The sequence below is a fragment of the Rhipicephalus microplus genome, chromosome 6 (genome assembly GCF_043290135.1).
Source record: "Rhipicephalus microplus isolate Deutch F79 chromosome 6, USDA_Rmic, whole genome shotgun sequence".
Taxonomy (NCBI): domain Eukaryota; kingdom Metazoa; phylum Arthropoda; class Arachnida; order Ixodida; family Ixodidae; genus Rhipicephalus; species Rhipicephalus microplus.
In genome coordinates, this window is record NC_134705.1 from 148318540 (window position 1) to 148335173 (window position 16634).

General features: G+C 42.9%; 1 long non-coding RNA gene across 1 annotated transcript; it reads left to right on the forward strand.

The window, feature by feature from the left end:
- Window positions 1-4604: 4604 nt before the first annotated feature.
- Window positions 4605-7101, forward strand: LOC142764991 (uncharacterized). Its single transcript, XR_012883999.1, has 2 exons — window positions 4605-4801; window positions 6709-7101. It is a non-coding gene; the product is annotated as an uncharacterized LOC142764991 (long non-coding RNA).
- Window positions 7102-16634: the final 9533 nt, after the last annotated feature.

Here is a 16634-nt window from a genome sequence, read left to right on the forward strand (position 1 = left end):
CTGGACTTTCGAAACCTCACAGGATATCCACGGTACCTAAGGCAACCATCGAGGAAAACCTTGCGGAGCCTCTGAACCTGTATTACCTGCCATTCATGGCTGGCTGTTTGGCGAGTTGTCTTGCCTTTGCATTAGATCTGGTCGTACACTCGAAGCTCTGGCATTTTCTCTAAAAACTTCATCTTCCTGTGGCTCGAGCCACTACAAAGATTTGATTTGGTTGCCTTCACAGCAGCGAATTAAAACGATACCCGAAACTTGAATGCACTGTAACCAGTAACAAACAGCCCGTATTACTGCCTTCAAGCAGTGTTGCTATGTGGAAACAGGTTCCCCCAAAATAAAACGCAGTACGCGAACTAGGTCTATTTGAGGTGAAACTGTGTGCCCAAATGATCTATCAGCTCTAGCAGACAGTGAAAGGGTGCCGATATATCTTCGATATATCTTCACCTATGCCAATATCGCGATGCTTGCCTTATATCCGGCTCTAATAAAGCTTCGCTACTGCCATAACTGCTGGTCAGTAAGAAAAATGGTGACATTCTTAGTGATGTAGAGAGGGCATGCCTTCTATGATTTTGTCACTGTGCGGTAAACAAATGAAAAAAAATTACTGAAAGTGTACCCTATCGAGCAGTGATGGTAGCGGCATGTCTTCGCTCGAGCGAGCCATTACGCAAACATCAGAATATGGGATTGGTTCGGCCACATATTCAGATGCACTCTCGCTGTCTGGAACACATCTCCTGATAGAGCACGCTGGCGTGTATATTCACCCCATTTGGTGATATCTCGCGTGTTAGGTTGTACTTTAAGGGGCACCCGAACATCACAGAACAGGTGTGGTCTGCCAAGCGAAGTTTCAACTATTCTTAAAAATTAATAGTCAAGTTTACAGTGGAAAGCACCATGTTGTTTTTTATATCAATTTGTAATCAATTCATCAAACTTCCTGTTAAGCTGTCTGCACTTGCAACCTCTCATGTTAACAACCAGTGAATGAATGAATCAGAGAGAGCGAATAAAACACGTATGGGTAAGCATAATAACAACTTGTCAGTGCTCATCTAGCATAGCTGACAAGCAGCAGAGAGCGCATTTCTCTAATGTTCTGGCCGAAGTCTAACGAAGTTCTCAAAGAGTTTCCCGATTTATTGAATAAGCTTTCCATGTACTCAAAAAAAAAAACTTCATTCCTTCACGTCGCAGCATTATTAATATCTTGTGATGTGTGATAGCAGTCATGGGATATAGTGAACGAGGGCATTTGAAAGCACTGATAAGAGTTTTACTTTGAACTTCTGCTACTATTGAATAAAAAAGTATAGGGCATGAAAGGAAGTGCCTAGCATTTTATGCACAACACTGACAAAATCAGTGTGATGATCTCAAGCCTAATCAATATTGTGCAGCTTAGTTCAAATACACTTTTGAAAACGTGAGTAATAGGCACCGGGACAGAAAACACTAGAAAAGCCTTTCTTTTTCTACACGTACCTAAACAAACCACTACATAACGTATGTCTTAGTGCGTTATGGACCATGTGTAAAAATGTTCATACAGTTGTGTGCCCTTGGGTTTTTTGCAGTGTTTCTGTGTGCGTATTTTGGATTGATCACAATACAAATTGGCTCTTGTGATATCTTGTGCTTTTGCTGAGCATGTATATTCATTCGCCGCCTATACCTTGACTGTCATTCTGCCAACAGAATCCTTGACAGTGTATGATGAAATTTGGCTTCTGCTGCTTTCAAAACACTTATGCGTAGTTGAGATAGAAGATTGTAAACACGATCATGCAGTGAGTCCATATACCTTACTTACAGCTGGTGTTTGAAAACATCTACTCAATCACTTACAACCACATATACAGGAAACATGTTGCAGCAGTTTACACAAATTATCGGGATGAAAAACTTGCATAAGTCGTTGAGAGCAAATGTAGATGGCCCACTTTTATTTAAAATGTCGATGGTCCACTTATATCGGCGCGAAGTGCATCATGTCGCATTTCGCACCTGTTGCCGTCGGGCCGCGCCGACGGACGCAGGTCGCGGAGGTAGCGCCGGGCGTCAGACTATGGAGTGCTCGTGTTTTGCTAACGTAGCGTTGCCGTGCCCAGCGTGCGCGTGCGTCAACGCTACATTGGCATGTATTCGGCCCTTCATGATGCACTCGCAGCCGTTTCGCTTGCTCCACATATAAAAATTTGGTTTTACGTGACGTCCATGGGTGATAAAATATATGACTGGTGCAAACATGATAATCCTGACACGCTTGTCATGCCAGAACATGACAACAGAGTACGCCTATAGCGTGCTCGCGGCCGTCTCGCTAGCTCCAGATATACTAAATTTAGTATCACGTGACGTGAGTAGATGACGAAGGTAAACGACACACCCAAACATAATAATCATGACAGGGAAGTCTTGTACGGCATCATTTACCTCCACCTTGTGACATTGGGCTGACTTTAAAGTGACATATCAACCTTTCTCAATAATGCTTCCTATATCATTGGTTCCCATTGTACCTGAGATCTGCCAACTTTTCTTAGCGATGTGGGAAGGGCATATCTACAATTATTTTGTCAATATGCAGTGAGCAAATGCAAAAATCTCTGAAAGTGTACTCTGACGAGCAGTTATTGTAGTGGTTCGTCTTCGCTCAAGCCAGCCATTAGGCAAACATCAAATTATGGTTATGGTTCGGCCAGATATTCAGATGTCCCGTCGCTGTCTAGAGCACATCTTCTGATAGAGCCCGCCGGCATATAGTTTCACGCTATTTCTGAGAACTCGCGTGTTTCATTGTATTTTGGCGACGCCCGCACTTCACGGAGCAGGTGTGGTTCGCCCAGCTAAGTGTCAACTATCCTTTAACAATTAATAGTCAAGTTTGCAGTTAAAATCCCTACGTCGTAACATATATGAAATTGAAATCAATTCATCAGCCGCTCCGTTAAGCTGTCCGCACTTTCAACCTCTCCTGACGTGAACGAACGAATGAATGAGAGAGAAAGCGGAATAAACGTGTATGGGCAAGCATAACAAAAACTTGTCAGTGTTCATCTAGCATAGCTTATATGCTTCAGAGATCACACTTCTCTGATATTTAGCCTGAAGTCTAACCAATCTTTTAAAGGATTTACCTATTGAATAAGCATTCCATGTACTAAAACAAGCTTCAGTCCTCCCCGTCGCAACATTATTCATATACAGTAATGTGTGATAACAGCCATGGCATACCATTAACGATATCATTCAAAAGCAGTGATAAGAGATTTAATTTGAACTTCTGCAACCATCGATAAAAAATGTACATGGTAGGAGAGGAAGTGCTTAAAGTTTTGTGCACAACCGGGACAAAGTCAGTGTGGTGATTTCAAGAAAATAAATTACGACTTAGTTCAAATACACACATAAAGACGCAAAATAGATACCGCAAAAATAATAGAACAATTTATTATCTCATATGTACCTAAATAAACCACTACATGCCATTTGTCTTACTTCGTTGTGTGGCACGTGTAAACACGGTTACACAGTGGTGTGCCCTTCTGTTTTTTTTTCTAGTGTTAGCCTGTGCGTATTATGAATTGATCACAATAAAGCTTCTTGCTTGTGACATCTTGTCCTTCGACCCAGCATGTATATTTAGCTGCCGACTATACACTGCCATTTGTTGCCAACACAATCCTCGAAATGATGTAAACAGCTCTAGCTGCTTCTATTTTTGAAACATGTCTGCGTAGCTGAACTGGAACAATGTTATCATGATGAATGAGTCAATATATTTAATTTACAGCCTGGCGTTCGCAAACATCTACTCAATCGTTTGCAACCACATTTGCACATTACACATATTGCTGGGGTGTGCAGAAATTATTCTGGTGACAAACTTTCGTGAGTTGTGTGGGTCCATGGCCGATGGGTACACTTAGTTAACATGTCTACTTCACCGGAGTGTGTTCAGTTCCTCGAAAAAACGATAAGCCATGACGCCATGGCATTCTTGACACACGGACACACTGAACCCACCGGCACATTCGCAGCCTAAATTGAAAGAGCGCGAAATGCACAGTAACAGGACTCTTAAAAAACTTGTCAAACATAAACTTGCGTATGAACGTGTTCAGGTGTTTCAGAGCGACCAAGCAAACGCATGCGAACCTTACAGGTGGGACAGGCTTGCGGCCGAGCTAAACCTAACTTAAGAGCTAACAGCAAATGCCCCACCTTGCAGGGCATTCGTACCAATGATGTGACGAAAAATTCTTTCAGACGCTAAAATTAACCCAGCTTTCGCACTGGAACACGTGACTCCTATGCACAAGTGCACGCGATCGTACATTAGGAGTTCTCCGCTGGTGAGCAACGTACACGCACGATAGAATACCGACTGAAGGTTGGCTAGGACATCTGCTCTCGGCACACAACCATACTCAAACGCGACTGGCGCATGAATCATTCATGTCGCTCAGCATATCGGTGTTCCGCAAACCACACGTCCCGCTTTGCGATCTCCTCTGTTGACATTAAGAGCCGGGTACTTTAGGCCGCATCATTCATTACTTCGTCGTCTCGCAAGACAGCACAGCCAGTCATAGCATTAGCCCTTCAGATCCGACAAAACAGAAGTATATAGACAGACTCCAGGTCTGCGGCCAGAGCATTTGCCTTTGCGGCCGTGCACAGAAAGTCGCCAAGTTGTTAGAAGGAAAGGTCGGCGCATTCTCCGAAGGTTTGACGCGTTATTCGAAGCTTGCATGTTCCAGCTGTCCCTGACCACGGCAAGGTAAGATTTCGTTCACTTTTCTTCCTTCACATTTATACTACATTTACTATTACGAACATATCATATCCTTTCCATAGCATCATTGGCTGCCAGTTCTCCTAAATATCGTGTCAAACAAAGTAAAGAAACCCTTAAACGTACACATCGTTCTTTTATTCATAGCGAGGGTATATTTTTGGCAGGCTGGATGCTTCCAGATAGCAGACTACTAATTGGTGCGCAGTTGCCAGCTCCTAATAAGATATCGTGATACGTGACACCGATTGGTCAAAGAGGAGTGTTCCACACTCGCCGTAGAGGCGGCTGGTGGCGTTCACTGACTCTCAAACGTTTAAACGCACATATATACCCTATAATGTTGACGGAGGGATGACCGCTGTTGTCGCTGGTGCAACATGGTGCCGATCCACGTTTGGGCCTCTACTTTGACGCGATCTGTAATGTGTTCAGATAATGCATGTTTACTTCTGTATGACGCAAGTTGTGTATTGTTATATATGGTGTTTAAAGCGCGTTTTATAAGAATTGATGAAATATACAGGGTGCCCCAGGTAAAGTTATCCAGGTTCTAAAATATCCCAACACATGCCATCCCAACGCAAACAAATGCATGTTGCTCACCGATGCCTAGAGTTAGACAATCTTTTGCGTTCTAAATTATTGTTTAATTAGACATGTTTAATTAACTAACTGTTGATGGCACGAAGAGGGATAAAAAGTTTCAATGAGAAAGTTGTAGATCGCCTTGCAAAACGTTTAATTAGGCAGTTATGAGTCTTGAACTTTATATCTGTTGGGTATTAGTGTTTTTCTGCTAATTAAAAATGCCCACAAAATACAAAAAATAGCACGTGACAAACCCGCTCACGTGCCAGTGAGCACAATCATTCTAGTGCTCCCTAACGTTCCGCACGCGAACAACTATATACTTTGTCCCATTGTGCTGTCTCGACAAGGCTGTAACGATGGTGGTGGCTTTACGATGAACACGTTTTGCTATCGGCCACAAAAACGATAGCCACTGTGATTGCTTATCGCTGTCATGAACCGGTGCGAGGGAAGCGTATCGTTTGTATGCGGAACGTTAGAGATAGAGACATCTATAGTCATCGTGCGCACTGGAGCGCGAGCGGGTCTGTCATGTGGTAATTATTTGTATTTCGCGGGCAGTTGTAATTAGCAGAAAAACACTAATACTGAACAGATATAAAGCTCAAAACTGTCCAATTGGACGTTTTGCAAACTGATCTACAACTTCCTCGTTGATTTTTTATCTATCTTCGTTACTCTAAAGTTGGTTAATTAGACATATCTAATGAAAAAATTTATTAGAACACAAAAACTAGTCTAACTCCAGGCAATGAAGAGCAACATGCCTTTGCTGCGTCGTAATTTCGTGTGTCGGCATATTTTTAAACTCTGGCTAAAGTTACCTGGGGCACACTGTATATGCCGCTGGGTTACGGAAACAGCACGCCTCTTCCGAAGCACAGCGTTTCTAGACTGAGTCGTCATGACGACTGCCCGCTAAGCCATCTCTATTTCTACAACGTCTAACTGAATATCGTGAGCAAATATTGCACAATAAAGGTTACAGTCGTGTAGTTACAATAGCTTATAAAAACACCTAATGTATTTTATAAAGAACAATTTTGCATTCGTTTTTCATTTCACAACCAATTAGGCAATGCCCTTACCAGTATTTTAACGTATTAAATGGAGCTGAAGTGAACGCTTGATGTTTCCACCAAAAAACACATTTGGACCACGAGTATGGTTGCTGATTCTCGAAAGAATACCCTAATCAGGCCAACATTGTGCCTCGTAAACTGCAGCTCTTTATCACTAAGGCAATTATTGTCTTCCTAGCATCGTTTCTTGAAACATCCTCGTCCTCTTTCCTGCAGATCTCAACCCCGAGTCAAGTTTGTCGCCACGTGGCGTGATGGCTGGTGCAGTAGGGCGCCGTACTACGGCGCTTTGCTTTTATACCTTCTTGGCAACTGCGAACGCGGGAAGCGTCGAGGGCCATGCCTAATGCTGAACTTTTTGCAACAATTTAATGCCTTTCTAGCAGGCACCGGCTGAAAAAAATCAATGCCTCGCTTTTTTTTAAAATTCCCGTTCATGTTTTATCTATGAATTGGTAAGATACAAAGAAAAATCTTCACGATCACGGCCATTTAAAAAAGCTAGTGCAGTGTGATTTTTGAGTAACGATTGAAGTGACTTCGAGAATTTTGAGAGACATCTTTCGGTAAACCAAAATGTTTTGAATGCACTTACAAAATCTCCCGCAACTCGTCAAGTCTTCTGTTCTTCTATCACCAAGCCAGTCATTGTGCAGGAATGTACGCACAATCACGATATTTATATTTATATTTTCACAATGAATGAACAAGCACACAGCTATCATAGTTTCGAAGTGAAACGAGAGACGAATTCCACAAAACTCAACTTATGATAATTCCAACAGGACTCATGACTTGGGCGGTAGTAAAACGGGACGTGCCTGGAAACAGAGCCAACAAGACTCCTGAGAGGTCTCGAACTTAATGTTTAAAGTTTCTTCTTAAATAAGCCACCGTAAAACTCTTTTTACAACCATAACCTCCCACAAATGGTGCAGTATGCGCCCCGAGGAGCCTTTAGGGGGTCATTGTTTGCTCGCCTGTGAAGTTCACGTTCCGTCTTTTTATGACAGCCTTGACTCCTTCAGCTTCATCTTTTTGCACTTCTTCGAAACATATTTTTTTGGCCATTGCTTTTAGCCTCTCTGAACACATATCCCACTGGAAAATCAACAAATTCATGTGTATGTATTATTCTGCAGAAGGATAAAGAAGCGAAACCGGCTGGGCAAAACTTCACGCAACTCATTAAAAACATGAAAACCATCTGCAATGAATAGATTTAGTTGCGACGACTTCGCAAACTTTCTTTTCTAGTAGCCTGTTTATCAAGACATTCAGCGTTTGTATAATGCAACTATTGCATTTATTGCGAGTAATATATTATCATATAGTGACCTTCACGACATTTTTAAGCTGGCGCACATTTTTGAAGTTTTATCCTGAACAAATGCGAGAGCGTGGTGCAATATAGGAAGCGCAAGAACTAATCTAACATTCTGTTTGTTAGTTTGAAATGATTTTTTGAGACCTCGAGCCTAATTTTATAAGTAGAAAGTAAGGTGAATCATTATTTGCACCTGGAGCCGTTGGATGAAGTAATCCGTTTGACAAGCGTGAGGCGACAATTGAACAAAGGGAAATAGCCTAAGAGGATCGAGCGCGGAAATTACAAGCGCATATTTTACGGAACGAGGAACAAAGAGCGCTCTATGGGTTTAGACTAAGCAGCATACCATGATGAATCAGCGGGTCGGTAGAAAAAAAGTTACGCACTTCGTAAACAAGTCGAAGACGGTACTCTGCGTGAAATTTCTATTTATTACACATTTTGGTGGACGTTTTGTTCGGGCATATTCAGACCATGCATATTCACTTTTCGCTGGGTCTGCTGACCTCTAAGCGGTCTCATTGCACTGCCAGGTACGAAGTTCTAGATATGGTGTCTGGTGACTGCAAATGTTTTCTGATGCGGTAGAGAACCATCCTTTTTCCTAAGAGACGACTCAATGGCTAAAGTGACGCTCTGTTTCTCTTTGTTTTCAGTCAATTGTATTGATTTATCGCGTGACGTGGTGGTTACGTCCTAGAGTGACATCATCACAAGGCGATATTTCGCATCACTCTCAAGCCTTCGCCTAAAAAACAAAAAAAAACACAGCATATTCACGAAGTAAATAATGATGAGTGGGGCGAAGCGTCCGTTAGTCCATCCGTGCTTCCGTCCACCCGTCCGTCCGTTCATTTAGTGAACACTTCAAGTACCGCCATTTCGGATCTTTTCATCATATATTCAACATATACAAGTACTCTCACCCAGAAGACATTCCAAGAACTAATCGAAAAATGGCTGCCTGCTGCTACTACTACTACTACTACTATTATTACTACTACTAGTACGTACATCGGGGACACGTGACCCACGACTTAAGGAGTTTCACCCCTAAAATATGATCGAGTATTTGTGGTCTACATAAACCGACACTGAAGTGTGTAAATGGCCGTATGCAGTACTAAAAAGTGTTTTGCCAATCTCTCTATACAGTGGCCATATTCACGCAATCTCCGACCCCTTTTGTATCCGCGACAATTTAGTGGTACTCCTGTCCCGGGTAGGTCGGCCGAACTCCTCGAAGCGACCACCATGACCATGCATACGTTGGCTAACGTTGATTGACGTGCGGAGTTCACGCCGAGGTAGAAGTTGTATACACATGGCGCGCGCTTATAGTTCGTGCATGGTGGGCAGGAATGCTCCCGGTGAATAGGCGCTAACTCGTTCCCAGCGAAAGGAATTGGAACGATGAGGAAGGTCGTGTTGCCGACACCTTTGTGGCCATTTCCTGGGGCCAACTTTTGTGGTAAGCAAGACGAGATAAAATTAGAAGTCGCACGCAACGTTGCTTATGAACATTGTACGGGTCAGCCCCTCTTGCGAGAATGGAGAGCCTAACTAGTCCTCTTATGTGCATCTCTTTATCTTACATCGAAATTATGTGACACCTCGGTGCTGCGTGCTGTCCAGCTTAGCTTCTCATCCACCTCTGAAAAAGGCAACGATTCATCATGTTTTTTTTTACCTGCTGAATTGCTCAACGCTTCTTCAATTCACCAGCAATTATTAGGTTCTTTAATTGCGGCACATGTTCCTACAAGACAACTAGAGCTCCTTCAGTGCTATGTTATCAGGTGTTGCATAGTTTTCTGCCTTTTGTACTCGCAGTTCCGCCGTAAAACGGGTTGTCAATATTCTTATATGCTCCAGCTATGCGTTCACTTTTTCCAAGCTCTAAAAACAACAGTTCTATGTTGTCGTTGACATTGATCTTGAGAGATGCATATTTTTTTCATGGTGTATTGTACAGCTATTCGCACTTCTTGAGGACGAAAACGCAGAAACCAGAATATCTTTCAAGACAAAATCATATGAAAAAAAAAAACACATCACCCCAAGAAATCCCGAGAATTGTGGGCTATTGTAAGAATCTCTAACTTCTTCGTGTTGTGTTTACCGCAAAGAGCGTAAAATAGTTCATTTTGAAAGTTAGCTGAACCGTAAACTAAGGAATGAACTTTTTTAAGCGATTGATATGCTGGGTTTAACGTCCCAAAACCACTATATGATTATGAGAGACGACGTAGTGGAGGGCTCCGGAAATTTAGACCACCTGGGGTTCTTTAACGTGCACCCAAATCTGAGCACACGGGCCTACAACATTTCCGCCTCCATCGGAAATGCAGCCACCGCAGCCGGGATTCGAACCCGCGCCCTGCGGGCCAGCAGCCGAGTACCTTAGCCACTAGACCACCGCGGCGGGGCCTTTTTTTAAGCGATAATGGTACTGGACATATTACCTTCCTTTTTCAATGCCACCTTGCAATGTTTACGGTAGATTGCGTAGATTTCGAGCGCATTTTGCAAGGAAATGCCATTATATGGCTCTATTCTTTAAGGTATCGAGATAACGCTGCTTTTGTCTTGGAGGAAAGCTATTCCTCCACTGAATCCTCGCAGATATTTGGTATCTTTTATGCAATAAAAGAAGTGCCTCAATAATATAGTACAGCTCCAACTGTGCATCTTCTCCAGCCCTTCATGCATCGTGAGCAGTTTCGGCAAAAAGAGCGGCTCTTTTTGCAGATACTTTAGCATTATAAGACGTACTCATGTGACAGCAAACTATCCCCACAAAAGAAATTGCTTTTATTTCAGTGAGCACGCAGCATGAAGCGCAGATCAAGTTGGTATAAAAGCGCATCTCCCTAATCATAAAATAAAGAAAAGCCGAAACAAGTTTGCAGGATAGTGGCACGTACGCCTGAAGAAACTGCGGAGATTTGTAGCATTCTTCGTTTCTCTTTGCTTTTCTGTTTCTTCTTTCCTCTCTTCTCTCTTTCTGTCATCTGTGTCTTGTTTCCCATTTCCTCCGTTTGTTTCGATTTGATTCTTTTTCACCATACCTATTTTCTCGTCTTTTTGCTTGACTTTTTTGATTTATCCTTCTCACTCTTCCTTTGCTTCCCTCTCTTTTATTCGCTCTATTTCTGTGCATCTCTCCAGATGCTTTACTTTCCTGTCTCTCCTCCTCAGCCGCCCTTCGATTTTTTCTCTTGCATCTGTACCATTGAATGCACGCCTTGCTCCCACGTTAGCCGAGTGGTTCGGACAAACACCTTCAGATCGCAGCTAGACTGGCACGAATCCCGGCTCGGCAAAACTCTCTCTTATTCTCCCTTTGACTCTCTCCGTTCTCATTATTTCACCCATAAGAGTTGTTGCATCCCACGTCGGACAAAGCGTTCACCAGTTTTACGAGCCAATTAGAAGGGGAAGCAGAAGACGAACAGAACGCGTGTCTGCTCGTGATGGTAATTATCACAGTTTTTCGTTCGCTGTGCACGGACTCATGGTCGGCTTTAACAGATCCGCAAAGTAGAAAGCAACAGCTAAAACTCAACAAGCACAATTCTCTCAGGCCTAAATCTTTTTCCTGTCTAGTTTTATTTACAGCGCTGAAGATATATGACCGGTTTGTTTCACGTAGGTATAAATAAAGTATAATTACTTTAAATTGACAGAAAAACTTTAGCCGTGGCAGTTTATTTCTTCCTATATTTATAAGCCCAGTTGCAATCGAAGGACGACACTTTTCAGATAAGTCTGAAAAAGTGGATACTTTTTCTTTAAACTTGTCGCCTTTGTCGATCTTCATTGTGGGCATACTGTTATTTTACCATAGGCGTTTATTTATGTATATAAAAGCATGTGCGAAACTCGCCCATAAAAGTGGTCAAAACTTATTGAGAGCGTTAAGCATATTGATCGTTTGAAGTTCCCAGATGCAGAGCAAAATGAGTCTTGGGGTTGTTGGTGCAACAGCTTTATCAGTGAGGACTGCCAAAATGCTCTAGGAGTAATAATGAATTTTTTATCTTTATTTAGAAGTGTTGCGCACAAGGATGTTTAACATAGTTTTTGAAGAACATTCGATGGTGCCTTGCCATTGCATCACACTACGTTGAGGTGCACACGCATGCATGTTTAAACAGTGCACGAAAGTCTTCCAAATTCTCGCTGCGCTTGATTTTCGCACAAATTAATAATATGCAAATTTAGTTCTCTTTACGCACTCTCTTTTCTCTCCGTAATATCAAGCGTGCTTCCAACCGCCAGCCTGCTTTTGCCTGCTCAGTCGGAATGCACGCAATTTCGGCAGTCGGGGAGGAGTTTGAAAAAAAAGGCAGTGATTTTATATTAAAATTTGTGGTTTTGACGAGCCCTGGTGCAGAAGTAAGCGTAAGAAGAAAAGATGCTCTCTAATGAATGCCGTTTAAAACTATAATTCCACGTTGCGCGAAGAAAAAGAAGACAATGAGGGTCATAAATCAAACAGCAATATGGAGTTCTCCCTTCCGGCTTCTCAGTAATGTAGTATACTATCATTACTTCGATAAAATGCCATAAAACATAACTGAAAACTGAAGGGCCACCTCATTTTGTCTCTTTTATTAACTGTGCTTGAGCTGTTGCGAAAGTATTAGAGAAATGTAATAATGTTTTTTTTTCACTTAAAAATTCGGTTTCAAGTTACTGAGTCGATTCAGTTCCAAGTTACTGAATCGCGCGAGTATCGAATGATAAGTAATACTTGTGCGGCCAGTCAACGTACAGTTGACATCGCTTTCGAAGCTTGACATAAAAATAATACTGTGTTATTAAACAGTAAGTGGGTAATCTAGAAAAAAAAAATCCGCAGCTGCCACATCTTCTAGGAATCTGTTTAATGCAAGGTAGCCGGGGAGTGATAGCTGAGCTGCATTTTCTCGCCTTGAGTTAAGCACTAAGACGGGCCCCGGTTTTTTTAATCAGTGTAGTAATCTACCCATTGTGGGTTTACCTGGAACGAGAACTATACACTGGCGTTTTAAGGGTAACTTATGACCAGACGTAACGCAGCCCTCAAGCAAGAGAACGTAGGTCATTATTTTCCAAACTAAGTGCACACTATAGTGTGATAATGTGAGCTCCGTTCTTGTTAGCGCGTTGCTCCGGCTGAAGTAACGCTAGAATATAGCTTGCTGAATCATAAGAATACATGTATATTGCTTATTGAATGCTTTAAAAGCAGAGTAAACGCTGGAAACACAACTGCCGTTAACCCTATACGTGAATACGTGAAGATTGTATCATAAAAACAGGTATGTAGTGCTTATTGCCCTGGTAATAAATTAGATAGCCAGCACTACGAGCAGTATTGTGTAGTAAAAATATATCACCTGTATAGGGCCCTATTCCGAAGCTGTTTCGACAGCGGGTAGGGCTCGGTGAGAGAACATGTGATTGCCACGCAGAACGCTTGGGTTCGGTTCCTTCTATAATTATGATCTTTAATATTTTGCATTCACCGGGTTGACACTGCAAACAACGGCTTTTCTTCAGCTCTCGGAATTAAACTGTATACCAATCCCTATTCGCACCGGTCCTATGTACACATAAACGGCCAATCGCCTGGTGCACGGGTGTGTGGCACATGTGTCTGGAGGAGAGGGTTTCATTACTTACGTGACAAAATTTTCACGTTATTTATGTCATCCCCAATCGCCCCGTTTACAATACCTGCTTTTTCAACTATGCGATGTATTCAAGGTCGAACTCCTTGACATACGCTTTCTATGGGGCATGCATAATTTTCTTCAGTTCAAACAGGCAATCATGGTTACATTCATACGAAAAATATATGCGAGATCCAGCCACTGCCACCGAGATTCGTTCCCGCGACCTGCGGGTCAGCAGCCGAGTACCTTAGCCACCAGACCACCACGGCGGGGTGGTTTTGTTTTGTTCTTAAGACTAGCTTCAGTTGCTATGCATTCGTAAAAAGTAATTATAAAATGCGAATGCTTTTAGTTTCGGATTGATTGATTGATTGATATGTGGGGTTTAACGTCGCAAAACCACTATATGATTATGAGAGACGCCGTAGTGGAGGGCTCCGGAAATTTAGACCACCTGGGGTTCTTTAACGTGCACCCAAATCTGAGCACACGGGCCTAAAACATTTCCGCCTCCATCGGAAATGCAGCCGCCGCAGCCGGGATTCGAACCCGCGCCCTGCGGGTCAGCAGCCGAGTACCTTAGCCACTAGACCACCGCGGCGGGGCCTTTTAGTTTCGGAGGTCATACTTTTTGTTGTATGCCATGTAGTGGCGCTGTAAATAGTTACGCTCGCTGTCAAATTTCTTCTATTCCACTTTGCATTGCAGATCACTTTTTGCAGCTCTAAGCAGCAAGTTAAGTTAGCTTTAAGGAGCAAAGACCAATATAGCTGTACGAAACTATGGTTTAAAAAATGCGGATGTGATACAGCTACGATCCGAACAACGTCATTTGAATTAGAAGAGGTCATTCGACCGCTGCACCACTTTAGCGGAGCAACTTTACTGCGCGCCGCTCGTAAATGATTTTACTGACCGTAGCGCCACAAGCAGCTTCACGCCATCTGCAATTGAGTTTTTGAAGCCCTTTTCAAGCGTTCCCATGTTCCAGTACGCCCCTTACCCACAGTTTCCAAGCGACGCTGTTTTACCTTAGCAACGATGCTTGTTAGGCTAGTTGGAACAAGTCAAACATAATGTAGTTAGTCTCGCTAGTTTGTTGTCTGTTTTTTTTGCGCTGCACTACAATATGCTTGGCTACTTGATCGTGAACGAAAATCGTGATAGACATGCTTCATGATAGCCGCCACCCCTGAGTGACCAACGCGCTGGCGTGTATATAACACGTTCCTCTTTCGATGAATAAGAAAACATGAGCTACCTACCACAATTCGTAGATGTTGACAGAGCTGGCCCACTTCCGTCGGCTTTAATTAAGCGCAAGAGAAGACGGCAGTCGAGTGACGGCGCAACAACAGCGACTGCTCTTTTTACCCAATTTCCGGTCAGGAGCCAAATTAGATTACTTCGCCTTCCGGGCAGGCTGGGGCTCTTTGAGTTTTTCTTGGGTATCGGTGCAAATAGCAATGACAGAAACAGTTTTTCAGTAGCAGCGAACAAGTACTATAATGCCACGGTGTCTCTGGCATTGGTGTGGTCTTTCTTGATTGTATATACCTTCGCAGTATTGACGTGACAGCGTTAGAGAGCTCGTGTCGCAGAAATTCCGCCGTCAGCGTCAGCACCGGCGATTGTGGGCGAAAAGTTGTCCATGAGCGAAACATCGAGAAAGAAGCAACAGAGAACAAAATAGAGATTAAAACTTTTGGTGCCATTAAGAATAAAACCCGGGCCGTTTGCGTGGAAAGCAGGTGTCCTACCACAAAGCGACGATATTTCTTGCAGCTGCTTCGGAGGAAAAAACACTACATAAATGCCACGTAGTGGAAGAAGTCTCCTTAACGCATTTTGTTCGACACGTGTCACGACGAAAACGAGCCCATTCGGTGATTTGTAGGCGCATTTGGGAGGCCATCAAACTACGTCGAATAAGGCTGCGATAGTGCATACATCGGCGGTAAAAACACACAGAAACTTTCAAACAGCTCTAAAAACGGACAACTATGTCCATCTAGCGGAAAGTATATCATGTCTTTCCAGAGGCGTTGATGAAGCAAACAGCAAACGCTAGATAATGTGCTGCCATATGTGAGGCATTGTGAGACTCTTTGGGGCCTTCGAAATGACGAGCGCACGGAATGTACCTTGGAGGCCATGCGACTCTTACTTTAGATCAAAAACCTGTGTGTGTGCGCGCGTGTGTGTGTTTGTGTCTGTGTGCCATCTGTGAGATATTGTGAAAAACTTGTCTCGACTACAGTAGAGCGTCGCTCTAGCAGAGGAAAGTGGCCACTTGCACATTCACTGCATTACTATAGATGCGTTGCACTTCCGCGCGCGCACGTTTGTATGTGTGATTGATTGATTGATATGTGGGTTTTAACGTCCCAAAGCCACCATTACGAGAGACAACGTAGTGGAAGCCTCCGGAAATTTCGGCCACCTGGGGCTCTTTAACGTGCACCCGAACTTGAGCACATGCGCCTACAACATTATCGCCTCCTTCGGAAACGCAGCCACCGCAGCCGGGATCTAAACCCGCGTCCTGCGGGTCAGCAGCCGAGTACCGTAGCCACAGACCACCACGGCGGTGTGTGTGTGTGTGTGTGTAACAAAACATTATATGTGTGCAATTAGTGGTTGAAGAGGGCACTAGGGGCCGGATTTCGCTATCGCGTTCAACACTTAAAGGCGAAGCTTAAGGGTTCTCCAATTTTTTGTTGCAAAGATATAATAAGGTACCAAGTTAGAGTTAATTTAGAGTGAAAAGGATTTATCAGATATACCCCTTTAGCATTCAATAAATGTTCCCACCATTCAATTTAAAGTATACGCTTCTGGCAGATCACTATTTTATGAAAAACTGTATTTAAGCTGCACGTAAAAAACCTTGTCACTTTGTGATTTAAAATGAAAAGAATGACTCACTAAAGTGCCCAACACGAAATGCCTGGTTAAATACTGCCTATTTTTTCTTCCTTTTCAGGATAACTTTATGTCTTGTATTCCTTTGTTTAAAGTAGTAACGAACGTACTTATCCAACTTGATAGGCTTAAGAATGAATCATTCGCTAATAAACAAAAACCTTATTTGTGTCTTTATTGTTCAGAAAACAATGTGGTGGATGATATCGCTGAAGCTGTAA